Consider the following 19,055-nt stretch of genomic DNA (forward strand, 5'->3'; position numbering starts at 1 on the left):
TCATCTAGCCGACTGCCATAACAAATTAAATTGTATCCTTACTTTCTGCTCTTGTCCCCTACAATCCATTCCCCACATAGCACCAAAGTTTTTGTACATGCCATCTCCCTACTTGGAACTCTCTGATACCTGCTCCATTCAATGAAGTTTATAATACTCAACTCCTTACCATGGTCCTACAAAACGTACTCATCTCTCTAACTTAATTTCCTATCGAGTTCACCCTCTGTCACAATGGCCCCAGCCACACTGTTTGTTTTTCCCTTTTCTCTGAACACACGATGTGTTTTTAGCCCTCATGATCTTTGTGCTCATTTGTTCACTTTGCCACACTTTCTGTTCCTTCTGCCTAGAGTTCTCGTGCTGTAGATATTCATGTGGTTGAATTTTTCCCATCTTTCAGGTCTTAGTTCAATCGTTACCTTCTCCAAGATGGCTTTCTTAGCCATCCAACCCCACCTGCTATCGTCCATCATGTTTTCCTGTTTCCATTTCTTCTTAGCATGTATCACTATCTGCTTCTCTGTAATATAAGCCTCATAAAAATAGGGACGATGATTTCTTTATTTATCACTCTCTTCCCAGGACTTGACGTAGATTAAGTAGACAACAAATATTTATTGATGAACTCTTATTATCTCACAAGTACTATGCAAAATACAACTGACTTAGATACATAGATATTATAATTTCTCACATGTAAAACACCACATTATATTATATTTATCTCATATTTTTCATATCACATGCGATTTAAATTATGAATTATGTCCATTCATAATTACTAGTTAAAATATTATAATAATTATTTCTCTAAACTTATAAACTTCAAACCCTTTTTTTTCTTCCAGAAATAGAATTTCACAATTAAATATGAGGAATAAAGTGATCACTGCAGATGACCAATTTTCAGAGTAAGCCTCTGTTGTTTTCTGGTCATTGGACAGCAATCCCAGAAGACAGCAATTCCATCTATGCTCAAAAGGACCAGGGCTTTTAGGCCATATACCAGCAGTGCACTGGCCCTTTTACCGTCAACAAAACAAAATTATTAGGAACGTTCCTTATATTCTATTTCCTCTTTTCCCAAGATTACCTGTTTGTGATTGTTTAAGGCTCTGTCAGGTGATCTATATTCAACTTTCTCCTATAATATCTGATGGGAGCATCGAAAAGAGAAAACTATGTATTGTTTTTTCTGGGTCCTTATATCACTTTGAGGATTGAAGAAAGAACACATCTTTATTGAAAACGGTTATATGCAGACAGTCTCTTGGGTGTTTTGCATATTTTACTTCATTAAATTCTGCTAAAACAATCCTTCCAAAAAGGTGTGGAGATTAACTCTGAGGCGTCTTCAGATGTTAGTTCTACTCAGTGATTGTTGGGCCTAGTTCTGCTTAGTTCCAAAGTTCATACTCTTTCCACTGGGCTCTCTGAGAATGACTTTGATAACAAGGAAATAGCGTTTCTAAAGTGGTATGTATTAGGTCAGATAGGAAGCCTTCTCCCGGCTGAGCATATGCTTTGATAATATGCTTGGTTTCACATCAGTACTGTCAAGGAATTTTTAAAATAGTGTTCCCGATTTTCTATAAAGGTGGTTTTATTCCAGAAGGACAACTCTGAAACATTTTGAAAGTAAACTAATTTTCAGGGCCTTATCTCAGCATATTGTTGAAATATCTCATTTATATGTCAGTTTTCTTATACTGTTTCATACAGACAACAACAACAACAACAACAAAACCACTGTGGGTTTGTTTTTTCCTGGTTGAAATACCTTTTAAACAGAAAAGAATCCTAACTTCCAACTCCATTGACCCTATATTAAACTCTTCAAGGTAAAACTGGTTTTAAGTCTGGCAGTTTCTATTGCCTACAATATAAAGGAGAAGGAAATCTAAGATTAGACCTTCAAATGTGGGAAAGAAAGATGTAATTGATTATATACATCTTGTATACTCCTTAATGCAAGTTTGGAATGCATGATCTGAATATGGAACAAAATAATAGAGATCAGAAACTTTTGAGAATATTTTACTTATATTTACAGATGAATGCATGTTTTCTAATTAGAAAACATACACACACACACACACACGAGAATATCTCAGAACATGGGTACTTGTTTACAAGTATAGAATTTCTGCATTTACTTTTTAACCTCCTCTATCTCCCTTAAGAGTACACAGGCAGTGATTTTTGTCTTTGTCAAAGAAAGTGCTACAATTTCTAAAGCTGCCCATTGAGTGTTTCTGAGCCATAGCCAAGAGCTATTTCAAAATGAGGACAGATTTTTCTCCCCAGGGACAGACAACATGATGCTTCCTCAGCCCTGCATTCTAAACCTTTTCTCCCTCAGATCTTGTCCAATCCCAGGCGCAAAAAGACACTTCTTCCACTATTAAAATGCTGACAGCAATCAAGGTGGGAGTAAGTCCATTTTTTATTCATTTCATGTTAAATTAAATCATCTCTAAGTCTGTAACCATGAATTTAGCCATTCACTTAAAGAGAAACAAAAGAGATTTCAACCTCTCCATTGGAAAAGAAACAACTACCAAATTGTTCTCAGATATGGGGTCAAGAACAGGTCATTGTGAAAGAAGTTAAACATAATTATGACATACATTCATAATTCCGGGCATTGTTTCCATTCTCTTCAAAGACCATGCAAAGAGAGTGCTTTAGATACCAGTGGTTACAACCATCTTATCTATCTGACCCATTGTTGTGTTTTCTCAAGACTGGCTTCCCCCATCCATCTTATTTGCATCTACTGTAGTAAAACAACCATGCATTTTGTTATTGTTGCATTGTTTTTCCAATACAGTGGCTTTTTCATATTTTCATAGGGCTTGAACAACCTGCATATAAATTCTCACAACATCTCTTCAGACTTCCCACATGGATTCAAACACAATATGCAATTATGTCATTTATATCAGTACAGAGAAACCAAGAAAGGTTAATGTTCCAATGCTTTTAACAGAGTTCTTTCTGCATCATACCATTTTATTTCTCTGTGAGGAAAAAAATGCAGTTATAGATGGTGATAAAAGAATTGAACCAAATAAGTCAGTATTATATTAGTGATATTGAGTCAAGCCCTGGCTCTCAGATTTTCTCTAACTTGCTACAATACTAGCACACATGAAGTTACCAACATCCTTCTCCACTATTTGGATTTTCTACCTATTTAACATCAGGATGGGAGAGGGAATGCGAGAAGGGAAAGTAATACATTTTGCATGTGAATCATTTGCTTTATAAAGAACGAGGGAAGGAAAAATAAAATAAGATAAAAACAGAAAGGGAGGCAAACCGTTAAGAGACTCTTGACTATAGGAAACAAACTGAGGGTTGCTGGAGGGGAGGTGCATGGGGGGATGGGGTAACTGGGTGATGGGCATTAAGGAGGGCACTTGATGTAATGAGCACTGGGTGTTATATGCAACTGATGAATCACTACATTCTACCCCTGAAACTAATAATACACTATATGTTAGCTAAATTGCATTAAATAAAAACAACAACACAACAACAAAAAAATGCTTCTATCTTCATGAAAAAAAAAAGAACAATAGTGTTAATTGGTAAGTTTCAAAAATCCCTAATATCAATCCCATTTAGAAATGAAAACAAGAAAAAAGATATTTTAATAACTCATCTCAACTACTATTTCAGTGTTTTTGTTTGTTAGTTTGGTGCAGAGGGTGTATGCGTGTCTGTGAATTTTTTACTGAATGCATTCGACCGCTGCAGAATTCTCTCATCAGGACCAAGATCCAGTCTGTTGCTTGGAACAGGCTTACATTTAACCAGGAACAAGTGCACAAACATTTCTATACCATTACTACTGTCCCCTGCCTATCAACGACCATACCAGCATTCCAGCAAAAATGGGACTTCACACAAGAGAAGGCCAAACTTGTGGGTTGAACAGAAAGCCAGGGACTTTACACAAACAACAGCTGCCAGTGAGCTACCAGGCTATGCTCATGAAGAAACATGGATCTAAGATGAGAGATGAATGAAAAAAAGAAGGATAGCAAACAGAACTCAGGTTCCACAAGACAAGGATCAAGATCTAAGCAGCAGAGTTGGAGACTCAGACATTTAGAGGAAGCACGTGGGGCCAAATCTAGGTACCAAGAGACTTGAAGTCAAGGGCAGGAATCCAGACAATTAAAGATGGTGCCATCTTCATCCAAAAAATAAAATAAAATAAATTAAAAAAATGAGCTATCTAACCATAAAAAGACATGGAAGAATCTTAGATATCTATTAGTAAGTGAAAGAAGTCAACCTGGAAAGGCTACATATTTTATGATTCCAACTAAATGACAATCTGGACAAGGCAAAACTATGGAAACAGTAAAAAAATCAGGTCACAAGGGGTTAGAAGGGAGGGATGAACAAGCAGAGTGCAGAGGATTTTTAGGGCAGTGTCTGATATTACAATGCTGGATATATGTCATTATGCATTTGTCAAAACCCATAGGATGTACACCAAGAGTGAATCCTAGTGTAAACTATGAGCTTTGGGTGATAATGATATGTCAGCGTAGGTTCATCGATTGTGACAAATGTACTACTCTGGTGCAGGATGTTGGTAGTGGGGAAAGCTGTGTGTGTTGTGTGTGTGTGTGGAGGGATGTACAGAGGTATATGGGAACTTTACTTTCTACTCCATTTTTCTATGAACCTGAAACTGCTCCAAAAATTAAAATCTTTAAAAAAAAAAAAAAAAGATGATACCATTAAGGTCAGAGTAGAACCAGTAGTAAGACAGCTTCAGCACTGACCCAGAACATCAGGCGGAAAGAATCCCAAGCATCTTGCTCTCCAGAGCCAGGCCCAACATTAAGGATAAAAAAACAAGATTGAACCTAGAGTTAGATGGTGCTATAAACTGAATTGTTTCCTCCCGAAATTCACATTTTGAAGCCTTAACTCTCAATGTGATGGTATTTGGAGATGGGACCTCTAGGAGATAATTAATTTAGATGAGGTCATGAGAGTTAGACCCTCTTGATGAAACTAGAGTCCTTATAAGGAAAGATACCAGAACACACACACACACACACACACACACACACACACACATTCTCTCCCCCACCCCCCCAATCTCTCTCTCTGCTATGTGAGGGCAGTGAGAAGTTGGCCACCTGAAAACCCAGAAGAGAGCTCTCAGCAGAACCCAACCATGCTGGCATCCTGATCTCAGAATTCCAGCCTCCAGAACTGTGAGGAAGTAAGTTTCTGTTGGTTAAGCCACCAAGTCTATGGTATTTTGTTATGGTAGCCTGAGCAGACTAAGACAGGTATTACCTGCCAAGTCTCACTTCTCTTAAACAGAGGTCCCTAAGGCCCAACCCTAAAAATTTTGATGTGGTAGATATTGACTATAGTCTTCCATAACTGCAAACTTCCAGGCCTTTCTGTCTTTGTTCAGTAGCCAGATGTATTTAAATCTTTCACTAGCTGTGGAAAAAATTGCCGAAGGCTAGAGAAAGTATTTAGATATCTACAATCCAATTTGCTTTGCAAAGGAATGCTATGTTACTCTAGATGAATACCTATTCTTCAGTATAAAACTGTGAAAAAATTTTTAAGAATATAAAAGTAAGTATGGTAGTAAAGGTACCCACAAGATCTGTTGGCCTTTCTGTGTTAAGCGTAAAAGGGAAAAAAAAAAAAAGGAGGAAATATGCATAAATATGATGCTTTATTTTATTATTTTTAAAAGGCCTGTCATTAAAATCACTTCAAAGAAGAGTTACCCTCTGTTTTTTTTCTTATTCATGGATTTGCTGAATAATTCCACGTTCATCATAGCCATTCCCTACTCTTATTTCCAGAGTAACACAGCCTTGTCACTTCAATGTATATTCAGAAGTTGCCCTAGTGGTTTTTTTTGTTTGCTCATTTTATTTTTGCTCTTCTCTCAAGGGACAATGATTAGGATCTGGTGATATGCCCCCAGGCGATGGCACACTGCAGCTTAGTGAAGGGTCACTGATAAAAGTTGTCTGTATCCCTCCTGAATGCGGTCAGGGACTGAGGATGGGGGTGTGGAGTCAAGACCCTGCTTCTGAGAAGCCATCCATATGCACAGAAATCTATATGTAAGGCAATCACACCCTGTGCTTTCATCAGCCACAGTAAGAAAATAAAACTGAAAATTCATTTTTGATTTGATGCCTAAAAGACAATAACAATACTAGAAACTCAAAATGAACTTGATCTCAACTAAAGAATTGCAACATTTCCATAGACATTAAAAGAAGGAAGTCTGAGGACCTTCTAGAGAAGGGGGAGTGGGAGAAATAACATTCAGGGGCTAAGGCAGCGGTCAGTGGTCACCTGCCCCCCTTGGTCGCCTATTCCGAGGATGTGATGTTACTAAAGCACCACACGGAAAGGTGTGGCCATCACAGTTCTTCCTGGCTCTACAACTGCTCCCCTGCAGGGAAGGCTATGTCTCCACATGCTTGGTCTCCAAAGGCACTCTTCCCTCTCAAGATATCCTCTTCTGGAGGCATCTATTTCTCCCCAGTACAATTTATTAAAATGACAAATGCTTGTACTAGTACCATGTATTGAAGGCCTACTAAGAGCACATTCTCTCATATAATACTGAGAGCAAACTCTCTAAGTGTCTTTTCTCTCTACATTCTATACAGAACACAGAGATTGAGAGCTGGGAAGTAACTTGACGGAGGTCACAATGCCAGCAAGGATGAGAGACATAAGCTTAGTCCATGCTTCTCACACTATAGCCCATTTAGCCAGAAATTTGTGGTGCTGTATTAGGGTTTTAACTAGAAGGCAATTTGACACATCATTTTATATTAAAATAAGTATGCATGGCTTTTTATATAACACACTGTCAATTTTATAAGGATTTTAGGAAGGCATGGGACATCAAAGACATTTCTAGGTGCATTAGGCCACTCTGGGCCATGTCCCAGATCCTCCTCCAGTTTTATTCTCCTGTGTTATTAGATGTTGTTGGGTTGAAAAGTGGGGGGTATACTTCTTCCATGCAACTACTTTTATAGCAGGCAGAATTTCAGCTTTTATAAATAAATTTTCTGAGAACAAATGGAAGAAAGCATGCTTCACAAAACCACAAGAGCTTCAACATATAATAAATAAAATTTAGAATCCATTGTGTTTGGGTTGACATGAACTTCAAGTTCCCATTTCACTCCTGTCTCACTGGGCGCTAGACAAAACTACCAGGATAGCCAGCCTGATGTGGACTTGAGTTGCCACTGTGCTTAGATCTGGACAGTCTATGGTTCTCCCCACAACCTTATCCCTTGCCCCCTTTCAGGAACACTTGCCACAACTGGTCCTGGCTCTGCTCCTCTTCAGCTCCACAGCCATCCTGACCTGAAGGAACACCGCCTGATCTGGCTCCAAATATCCCGCCAGCAACCCATTTTACACTAACTCTGAAGATGACTTCGCCCTCTGAGAGCCAGGGACGCATGCTTATAGATTCCTCCCCTACGGTGCTTCCTTGTTCAGGCACTACCGGAACAGGACCTACCCCTTTCCACCTTCTTCATTCCTTTGAACCACAACAACTCTCCTGACTGCTATTTTAAGGTGGTCTCACCTCCCAGCCTACATGAGTACAAGAAGCTGCTCTCCTGAGCATTCCAATGACCTCAGTATCTGCTGATATCATCCAAGCAGAATCTCTATCTCATGATACTCCCAACCAGGTTGAGGCCATCACTACCTGACAGGAATGTTTTCCCAAGGTGGGAAAATTTGGCAATGACAGCTGAGAAATCCTGGAGTCCTACCCTAGGTTTCTGTAATCCAAAACCAAGTGAAAGTCTATTATATACAGTAGACATAGGGTTTTAAAAATGGAGGCAAGACCTTGGAACACATATCTGAGCTACATGTCTCCAGAGGCACAATCTCCTTTACCTCTTTTTCTTTTCTTTTTTTTTTTTTTTAAAGATTTTTTTTATTTATTTGACAGACAGAGACACAGCGAGAGAGGGAACACAAGCAGGGGGAGTGGGAGAGGGAGAAGCAGGCTTTCCGCTGAGCCCGGAGCCCGATGCGGGGCTCAATCCCAGGACCCCGGGATCATGACCTGAGCCGAAGGCAGACGCTGAACGACTGAGCCACCCAGGCGCCCCTCCTTTACCTCTTTTTCTTTTCTATCCACTGTGCTCCCATCACAATGTCCAGTCACTGAAACAGATCCTAAGGCAGTTTACAGGAAGTGGTAAATGAACAGTAAGCCGAAACTTCCCTCTCCAAATGAGAACTCACTGACTCAAGTGAATCGCCCCTCTAGTGGATGGGAGAGTTCCTGCTGCAGGCAGGGGGCCGCTGCTGTTTCCATCACCACCTTATAAACTGGGAGAGCTCGCAGCAAAATTCATGCAGTCACATGGCCTAATGCCATTCCCCCGCTGTCCTTTTACCTTTGAAAACAGCTTCGTTCCCCCTTAGTGAAACAGTAAAAACAGTCTTTCAATTGCAAAGAATATATTTTAGAAACGTATGGTGGAAAGTATCCAAATATAGAGGTTTCCTATCCTGCTTTTTCCTATTTTTGCTTTGCAGCAAATTCTATAATGAAAAACTGGAAAGAAATAACTCTTCATTGTCCCCATCCCTTTCCAAATGAATTTGCAAATCTTCTGGTTTGCCCTTCCATCAAAAAATTACGAGTTTCGAAAGCCTGCAAGATATGACCCAAATTCACCCCATTCTGCCTCCAATCACAAAAGCATAATACTCTTTCATTTTTTAACAGAATATGACTTTGGTGTAGAAGTTCTTTATTTTGATAGAAATCTCATTCTGCAAGAAAACATGAATAGTCAATATTTCCTCATGTATCATGCTGTTCATCTACAATAACCAATTTATTCAAAGAGATTTATTACCTTGCCCCAGCCCACTGCTTAGCACTGACAAAGCTGATAAGAAATCCACTATATTTATGAAACTACAACTTTTTTGGTTAGGTAAAAAGGAGGTACACATAAAGATGGGCAATGAGTATGCTCTTACATAACTGGAGACGGAATCACAGGGTGTTGAAACCGACAGAGCTATCTCAAAGAGCCAAGTGCTGGCAAACTGGCTGAGGGTCCCCCGGGCTCCCACTTAGAAGCACTTCTATTAAGCAGAAACCGTATGTATGAAAATGCCAACTCCTCCATATCTTGACAAGTATGTGTCAGAGTTAAGTTTCCATTAAATGCAAATTTGATCTTTTGTAAAATCATGCTTAAAGCTAATATCACAGAGCATCAATTAGACTTCTGTATGCTTTTAGAAGGCTGAATAATTGCATTCATTTAGAAGCCACTGTGTTATGTGTATAAAACCAAAATTTCATCAAGTTTAACTAATTACAACATAAGTCAAGTTCCATTCTCAAATGTAAATAAAGCCATCCTACTATTTGTTTACTTACTTGGTTTCTTTTTCCTCTGAAGAATTCTGGTCCTTGAAATCAATAGTAACTGATTTATTCTGCAGTAATATTTTATTTACCGGGCATGAGATTTTGGAAAAGGGAGGCTTGTAGCTCCTTTAAACTCTATTTTTAAACTTTAAAAATGTTAATCATCATAACATAATCTTATAAATATATTTAAATTACCCAAAGAACATACATTTATTCAGTTAGATCTTAATCCTTTCCTTTACTCTGCAAGGTATGGAAAACAAGTGCTTTTACTGAACAGAGGGAAAAAACTAAAGCTCAGAGAAGCCAAATGACTTTTTTCAAAGTCACTTAGTGAAAGAACACAATATCGAAATCTTCAGACTCAACAAAAGTGCTCTTTTTGTCAATAAAGTCTTTTGAAAATATATTTAGTTCTCTGCTTTATAAAATAGAAGTTTCTCAAAATATTTCAAAATTTTCTTGATGAATCAAAATTTTTTATGAATAACTGACAAATTGAACCATGCAGTAATATATTGCTATTTTCTGCTCTTTGGAGTATGAAAGATTGCTTTCCCCAACACTGTATAATTCCAGAATGCTGTGCTGTTCTAATTGGTGAGATTTAGTCTTAAATTGGCACTAAGAATCCCTAGAGGGTTACTGAGTCGTACAGAACTTAACTTGCCCTTATATTAAATGTCCTCAGAATGCTGTAGTGCTCTAATGGATGTTTCTCTCCCTCTCGCCGTTGTTATCTGCAGATATTCCCACAATTGTTCAGGTGTCAGCAAGTTGTCCCACCACCATTTTTAATCCCCAAAGGTACTTCCAATATCACCTTTTTTGCTGTTCCTATTTTTCCCTGTCTCTGTCTTCTTTAGTCTTGCTAAGATTTAAGTTATCACATTCAGTGAGACTATTGCCACATTTTTATGTTTGTATCTGTCATTCTTTTCAGCAATTTTTTCACTGTTCTTTATCTATCTATCTATCTATCTATCTATCTATCTATCTATCATCTATCTATCTATCTATCATCTATCTATTTGAATTTATGGTTGCTTAAAACTGACTACAAATAAGTGAGAACATGGCTGTTCTAAATAAGACAAATTATTCAGAATATATAGTACTTAAATTGTCATTGAATTGCTAAAATGAGAGAAAATGATAACTCCCAGTGTAGTAGGTGAAGTAATTCAAAGAATATTTTGGATCCCTTTGGTCCCTGATACAGAGAATGAGGGATATCTCTAGTGGAAAAAAATGGGATCATGGAATGTTATGGAGTAGAGAGCCTAGGGACCATCTGAATTAGGCCTTGAAGTTCTCAACCTTTTTTTCTGAATCCACGTATAAGTTGATTCTCACAAGCATGAACTACTTTCTAAGTTTATTCCTGATACACAAACCACAAATCTATCCTCTTTCCTCCCACTCCAAATTACATATAGGAATAAAAATTAGTGTGAATGATATTATTCTAGGGATAGCCACCCTAAAATAAAATGTAAATCCTTCTTGGCAAATTTGGCACTTCATCTATCAGTAGAAACAAATTAATCACAAAACATAACCTATAGGACTGCTATAGCAAAGTGTCAGAATGAGAGTCCAAATTTCTATGCAGAAACTGAGTTCCAGAGAGGTAGAGTGACTTACCTAAGATCACATCGTAGGTGGTGGTAGTGCCAAGGTTGGAGACCACATCTTTAAGTCTACTGATATTCAGAGCATATCCTGCAGCCTCACAATTAAAATGTAAGGCCAATAGGTCAATTATACTTTGACAATAAAAATTAAAAAAAAACAGGAAAAAAATAAAATGTAATGACATTTTAAATATAAAATAAAATGATATTAAAACACCAGAGAAAGGCAACACAATGATTTTCAAGCTGCATTATAATATTAGGGCAGAATATTATTTTTTAATAAGGTAAGCCATTATAATTAGTAAAAAAGTATTAGCAGTGATAAGTTAACAACCAATGAGAAATTTCTGGCATGTAAAAATTACCCAAAGGACAAAAAAAAAAAAGAAAGTCCACAAAGACTTTTAAAGTGGAACTAGTTAGCCCATTGGTTATCACAAATATCCTATTTTTATGCCATATTAGTAAAACAAAAAGTTCCAAAGCAATAGCACCATATAATCAATAAACATGTCTGTGATACAAGATGCAATTTTGATTCTGAACAAAGTAGTTTCTAGTAAGCTTGTATCTACATGTCCAAAGTAGCAGGTGGAAAAGTAAAACTGTCACACAATTATTTAGTGTATCTGACTTAATTCATTTTTAACTGAATTGGCTGATGGAGTTGGAATCCGGTGGAGTCCTTGCCCTTTCAGCACTAATAGTTGAAAGGAGACAACATCTTTGTTGGTACTAACAGTAACCTGTGAACTAAAGAAGGTACCTCAATCACATAGTTTAAAAAGTTAGTATGCATTTTATCACAAAGCTATGTAAAATTAATCTAAAGGGAAAATGTGCAAAGGAAGTATGGATCTATCTTAGTTCAGGATGCTGTAACAAAATACTATACACTGAGTGCCTCAAACAACAGGTATTTATCTCTCATACTTCTGGAGGCTGCACAGTCAGGTTCTGGTGAGCATCGTCTTGCTGGCTTACAGCCTGGTACTTTCTTGCTGGTACTTTTCTAGCCTCACATGGCAGAAAGAAAGAACGCTCTCTGGGTCTCTTCTTATAAGGGCACCAATCCCAGCATGACTTCCCACCCTCATGACTTCCTCTAAACCTAAGTACCTCCCAAAGGCCCCATCTCCTAATACCATCAAGTTGAGAGTTAGAGCTTCAATATAAAAACTTTGGGGGGACACAAACATTCAGTCCCTAACAAGATCAGAGTGTTAGGTTTTGTGATTTAATGGCAGAAGTAGATTTTTTTTCACTGTCTAATAATTAGCATACATATAGAATCTTTTTAAAAAATTTATACATTCAAAAAACACTACTTGTGATTTAATAGCCTATGTCTTGCTGACATAGTGATTTTAATTCCATTAGGCTAACTGTGGACAATCTGCTTGTCAGATACATGAAATATCCCATCTATTTCACATACAGTTCACTTATCTGCAGTGATAAAACTGCATTCCACATATTCTTTGGGAGTGAAAAAAATTAACATCCTACTCTTTGCTTGATCCCGAACCACCTCTTCTATGCTCTGTCATTGCCTATTACCCTTTATGGGTGATAATGTAAATTATATAGAATAAGATGCACTTGACTTGAAACCATTCTGGCATCAAAGCAGTGCTTAGTGCTGCCCATCTATCTGCTTTTTTGACATAGGATAGGAAAATCCTCTACCTAAGTTTAGCACCCTTTTAAAGTACAGCAAACCAACAGACCACTGGAAAACAATCAGGACAGATCAATGAAATTGGCCATTGTCAATCAGAAGCTTATGATTTGTCTTGAACAAAGATCCTGGAAAACAAAAATAGAAACGAAAGAGTCACAGACTAACGGTTGCTTGAATTGTACTCTCACATTGCAAGAAGAGAACAGTCCTTAGACATGTGATAAAAATTTTCTCCAAAAGTGAAAGCCAAATCTTGTAAAGATAGTTGAATAGTTAAATAATTTTTGGGAAAAGTTTTCAATTAGCAATAATCGCGCCTCGGATAAACCTCATTGGCTACGATACTGCCACTGCGCAAAGCTAGTTAAATAATTTTTGTAAAACCTGGGTAACAGATTTATTTTTGAGCAATCTTTTTCTCCCAACGCACATTAGGGAATTCAGAATGTGCTTAGTATAAATAGATTTAAATGTGGAATGATTTCAAGTCGCAAATATGCATCTAAAATATTTAATGCTTCGAAGACTATATATGTCAAGTGCTTTGAACTTACAGACAACCATCAACAAACAATCATTAGCCATCCATGGCGGGGGCGGGAGAGGACGAAAAAACATCTAGGCTGTTCAACTTCTTAAAGACACAAATCTATTTTAGAAAGAGTTGAGGCTAATTGAGGACATTAAATAAGTGGTAAGAAAAATATGAGTCTCAGTTAAACCATTTTGTTCCAAAGTTTAATAGAATGGATTTTATTCTTTAACTATCAGCTTAATACTCATAAACTTGTGTTAATTTAATTATGAAAAGAAAATTTTAAAAAATCTCTACATAGAAACTTGAGAAATTCAGTTATGGTTACATAAAATAATTTGAAGAATATTGACCAAATGGATATGTTAGAAAATAAATCAGTCTCTATCTAAATACCCTTGATTTCTAAATTCCAACCTTAATACAAGAACTCAATACATTAAGGAAATCTGAGGAGTAACAAATCAAAACTATTTTAAAGTACTTCAAAGGTATTAATTTTGTAATTAATTTCAAATACACACAACAAACCTGTCAATTAACCCCATACAGATTCTACTTTTAATCATCAGATTCATTTCCTATATAGTACACTTAAGTTCGTAAGTTGTTTATGAATGTGCATTTCTAAAGCATTTAAGAAACTAATTCCAGAGTAGTTCAAACATCACTCAAGTCCCAGTTTATTAACCTGCATCTTTAATAGGAAGATTTTTCTAAGCAAAACAGGATACACCTAGCCCCTGTCCAATTAGTTGTCTTAATCTAAAATTAATTTAGATTTTAGGACTCCGTATTGATTTTTTTTTTTTTTTTTTAGAGTGTAAACTCCAAGAGGGCATCTTTGTCTGTTTTGCTCAGAACTTTATCTCCAGCACCTAGAATAATGTTGAACATAGGATGGGTACTAAAGTCTTTGTTGAATGTTGAATGAATACATTGTATTCCTAGTCCTACTCCCGGAGAGTATCTCATTCCTTTCTCTGGTAGAGCAAGGTTTGCAAGAGAGAGGCTCTACAATTTGACTTTTTCATGTAGTCCCGGCTTGTCTCAGTCCCAGAGTTAATATTTTCTCCAATAATTGTGTGCTGTTATTTTTAGAAATATGATTTTATTATATGATGTCACTTTTAATCATATTGAATTGCAGTATCTTTTAGAATGTATAAAGTCACTTGGGTATACTTAAGGAATAAAAGCTCCTTGCTAAGCTTCCTCTTCAAGGAAGTTAACTGGCTAAGTGCAAATGTTCCAATTTATTCACTGTAACCAAGAGACTGATGTGAGCTGGAAATTTTTAAATGTTCGAAGGATTAGCATTTCAAAAAGACATATTACTAAATCCTTTTCTTAAAACTCCTCATACTCAATTTACTCTGAGAACATTTCTCAAACATTAGTAGAAATGTTTCAATAATGTTTCAAAAGATAAAATAAGGAAAATCACAAAGATTAGAAAAAGTCCCCCCCCCCCTTTTTTTTAGCATACCCATTGACAGAAGTTAGTAAGTAGAACACTGCATGGAGTTCATCTCTTTCAAGGCAATATATTTCAGAACTCATATAAGAGAGATCAGATTGAACATTTTGCTATCTATTACCCAGAAATAATCCATCATTTTTTATTTCTCAGAAACTATGTTTAGAGATACTGTATACATCCTTCAACTTGACTTGTAGTCTTGGATCTATTAGATGAAGCAAAGACCCAAAATATGTTTCAGAGATGTCTTTACATTTACTGCTTCCTTTTAATCTTTTTAAAGTTCTCCTTTTACTTATGTTTAAAAAAATACACACTCGGGCGCCTGGGTGGCTCAGTTGGTTAAGCGACTGCCTTCGGCTCAGGTCATGATCCTGGAGTCCCTGGATGGAGTCCCGCATCGGGCTCCCTGCTCAGCAGGGAGCCTGCTTCTCCCTCTGACCCTCCCCCCTCTCATGTGCTCTCTCTCTCTCTCTCTCATTCTCTCTGTCTCAAATAAATAAATAAAATCTTTAAAAAAAATAAAAATAAAAAAATACACACTCACTAAGAAAATGCAAACATTAGCAAAACGTGTGCCTTAAAAACTGAAAATAACCAAACCCCAAAACTAATGACTATTAACAGGTAATGAACATACTTCCTTTTTTTCACTCTGTGTACTAAAATGTGTGCTGTGTATCAGATAGCTATGCTTGTATGATTTTACAAAAATGTAATCATACAAAATACAGTGTATTATATTGTATCCTTTTTTGTCTAACAACATATCTTGTAAACCTTCCCATGTTAGCAAAAGTAGATAAATCCATTTTGTAAAACAGCATCACTTTATGACTCTACTATAAAATGTTTATCTAATACCAGACTTGTGGACATGAAACTTTTTCCTTTTTTTCCCTTTTACAAGTAAATCTTATTGAACTCAGATCTTTCTTGTGCATTTCTGTAAGACGAGTTTTCTAGAAATGGAATTTCTGGATCAAAGTATATATATTTAAAAAATTTTAATAGTCAAATTTCTCTAGAAAAAGATTATATCAATTTACCTTTTCACCAATATGAATCAGAACAACTTCATTACACTTTTGCCAACACTGAGTACTAATGTTTTTAATACCTGAAAATAACTTAGATAATAAATATTTTAATTTACATTTTAATTATTGCTAAAGTTACTGGGTAGTTTATGTAGTTTATTTCTTTGCGGATTATTCAAGAATTTGTTGTATATTAGGAATATTTGCCTTTAGCCAGTCTTATTGTAGCAATTTTTTTCCCATGTTTTTGCTTATTTTTTAGTTTGATCATGATATTTATACATTTTTGCCATAGAGATGGTTTGTGCCATGCTTAGTAGGATCTTACCTAAATATAGACATATACAACATAAGTATATTCAAAGGTGAGAGTAGCCTCGAAATATTTAGCACTATCCCAACTTGAGTTTAGATTTATGCACTAAAAGGGTAGAAATAGATACTCAGATATGCTGTATATCCCATGCTACTAGTATGCTTGTACTGGTTTGTACAAACTGAGTATCAATCCTGCTTCTATGTTTTCCTTTATTTCTTTTATAGTTCAAATTTTTACATTTAAGGCTTTCATTCACATGGAATTAATTTAGTATAAAAAATGAGTAGGAAATATAACCCAATCCCCCCAAAGGCTAAATAATTATTCTATTATCACCTATTGAATAAATCATTTTACTCCAGTGATGTGAAATGCAATCTTTATTTTGTATACATTGTACAGATATTTCAGGGGAAGGGCATTCCATGAAAACAAAGTAGCTAGTGCAAAGGCTCTAGCAGAGCAGGCCTAGAGTGTTCAGAAAAGAGCAAGGAAGCCAGTGTGGTTGGAGAGGAGTGAGCCAGAGTCAAAGGACCAGGAGATGGAGGGTTACATGGGAAGTGAGAGGACTCACATCATGTAGGGCCTCCTAACCCACTCCATCTGAAGGATTTTTACTGCTTTCCTTTGCTTAGACTAGCTAGTTGGTTTGATTGTTGGTGGCTAGGGATGGGAATAGAATTTTTTTAATCTCATAATTTATCTCATTACTTGTTCAGTTAAATTGTCTTTCCTTTTTAGATCAGTTTTGATTGTTTATTTTCTTCAATAACATCTATTTCATCTAGGATTTTCCCCGAATTCATTAACATGGAAAGGTGCAAAGAAATTGTTTAACATTTAAAGCATATATTTTCCCTCAATTCATAAGTAAGGTTTTTTCTTTCTATCCCTATTTATGCTTCCCTTTCCTTTTTTTTCTTCATTAAGCTATCTTGTAGCTTAGTTTTTTTCATGAACTAGCTCTCGGATTTATCTGTGTTGCTATTTTCCATTTTATTAATTCTTTAATTTACGCTTTTATTGTTTTCTGTATTCTCTGAGTTATTTTTTTCTTAATTTCTTGAGTTTGATATTCAAGTAATTCATTTTTATTCTTTTATGTTCAATAAGTTAAATGCTTAATGCTTGGAATTTTCGTCTGGATAAATTCTAACCATATCCTATAGCTTTTGATTTATAATGTGGTATCCTTATGTCCTAGAAGTTCTACAGTTTGTTTTGATCTTTTCTTTGACCTATGAATTAAATTATATAGGAGAGAGGTTTGGGTGTGTGTGTGTTTACCGGTATCAATATTTTCAGTTCCTATTTTTGCTATAACTTCCTATTTTATTGTTTTATAAAAATATTGTTTCTACTGCTTTTATGCCCTAAGACCTTTAAGTTTTACATTTGTAGTCAATATGAGATTCTTTCAAAAAATTAATAGGTGTATTTAGACTTAATAGTGAGCCTGAATTCAGCATTTGAAATCTATTCAAAATATTTTTCACTCTTTCTCTGAACTGATAAGAATCATAGAATAAATTGAAATCACTACTTATTCAAAGAATAACCTGAAATTACTACTTGGCATTAATACATTGATGATGCAATCAAATCCAATCAATCCAACCAATCCAATAATGTGTTAGGCTCTCTACTAATATGTGGGATAGAATCATAAATGAGCCACAACCCTTTCTCTCTCACTGGAAATGGTTTAGCCATTAAGAAAATTGCGGGTAATTACAAAAAAAAAAAAAAAAAAAAGACAGAAGGTCACACACAAAGTCTGGTGAGAGAACACAGTAGGGAGAAAGTAATTCTGAGAGGAGAATCCATGAAGGCAATAATGAATCATTGCCTTTCTCTAACAGGGTCTCCAATATATATTACTCAACATAGCCTATGATAGAGATCAGAAAAGACAGATTATCATAATATATAAATTTGGTCTCAAAATACCATGAAGTCTGTGCTGTAGATGTCATGGTTTGGATCATAAACCTAAAGTCAGAAATATTTCATTACATATCTTCAAATGCAGATTTTCTGGCAAGACTTACCAAACTATTTCTCAGATTAGAACAACCCCCTACCCTGCTTCAACCCACACAATTGAAAAATATATGTCTTAAGGGAATTTATATTTGAAAGCATGAATCTCTGAGGCCATACTAAAAGCTAGTAAGAAAAAGACTGTCAGAAAGGGAAAATAAGGTTTTATAAAACAAAACGGGACATTTCTCTTATTATTAAAAGATGCCAAAGAACCCTAGGGATTGTGGTGCTCAGGTGCAGAGCAATGAGCCTTGATTTGGCAATGGAAAATTCCATGCAGGGTCCAATAATATGTTATGCTTTGTTACTATAAAAATTTTTACATTTATATTGTGATTTTCATCCTTCATTATCCCAAAATGCTTTATTAACTGAAGCTACTATGAAGAAAATCTCACCACTAGCTTGGGAGAAGTTCCTAGTGATACATTTTTAAATTAAAATATCAAAAACAATTTTGTTTAGGGAATGGAGAACAAAATGATACCTAAATGGAAGTTTCAGAAATAACCTAAAGCTAGCAAATATTAGCACCATCACATTTATAGTTTAGATTTTTACATTTATTTGCACTGAGAGTAAGGGCAAAGGGCTGGCCTGAGGTGACAGGTTTTTTTGGTTTGTTTGTTTGTTTGTTTGTTGTTTTTTGGGAATTGTTTTTAAACATTTTATTTATTTATTTGACAGAGAGAGAGAGAGCACAAGCATGGGGAGTGGCAGGCAGAGGGAGAGGGAGAAGCAGGCTCCTTGCAGAGCAGGGAGCCCGAGGTAGGACTCGATTCCAGGACCCTGGGATCACGACCCAAGCCAAAGGCAGATGCTTAGCCAACTGAGCCACCCAG

General features: G+C 36.1%; 1 protein-coding gene and 1 pseudogene across 2 annotated transcripts in view; both read right to left on the bottom strand.

The window, feature by feature from the left end:
• GRIK2 (glutamate ionotropic receptor kainate type subunit 2) overlaps positions 1–19,055 on the bottom strand; it is a 1,100,253-nt gene that overhangs the window by 673,073 nt on the left and 408,125 nt on the right. The gene's annotated exons all lie outside the window — the stretch shown is intronic.
• Positions 12,995–13,152, bottom strand: LOC116634821 (annotated as a pseudogene).

The sequence above is a fragment of the Phoca vitulina genome, unplaced genomic scaffold, assembly GCF_004348235.1.
Source record: "Phoca vitulina isolate PV1807 unplaced genomic scaffold, GSC_HSeal_1.0 scaffold9, whole genome shotgun sequence".
NCBI lineage: Eukaryota > Metazoa > Chordata > Mammalia > Carnivora > Phocidae > Phoca > Phoca vitulina.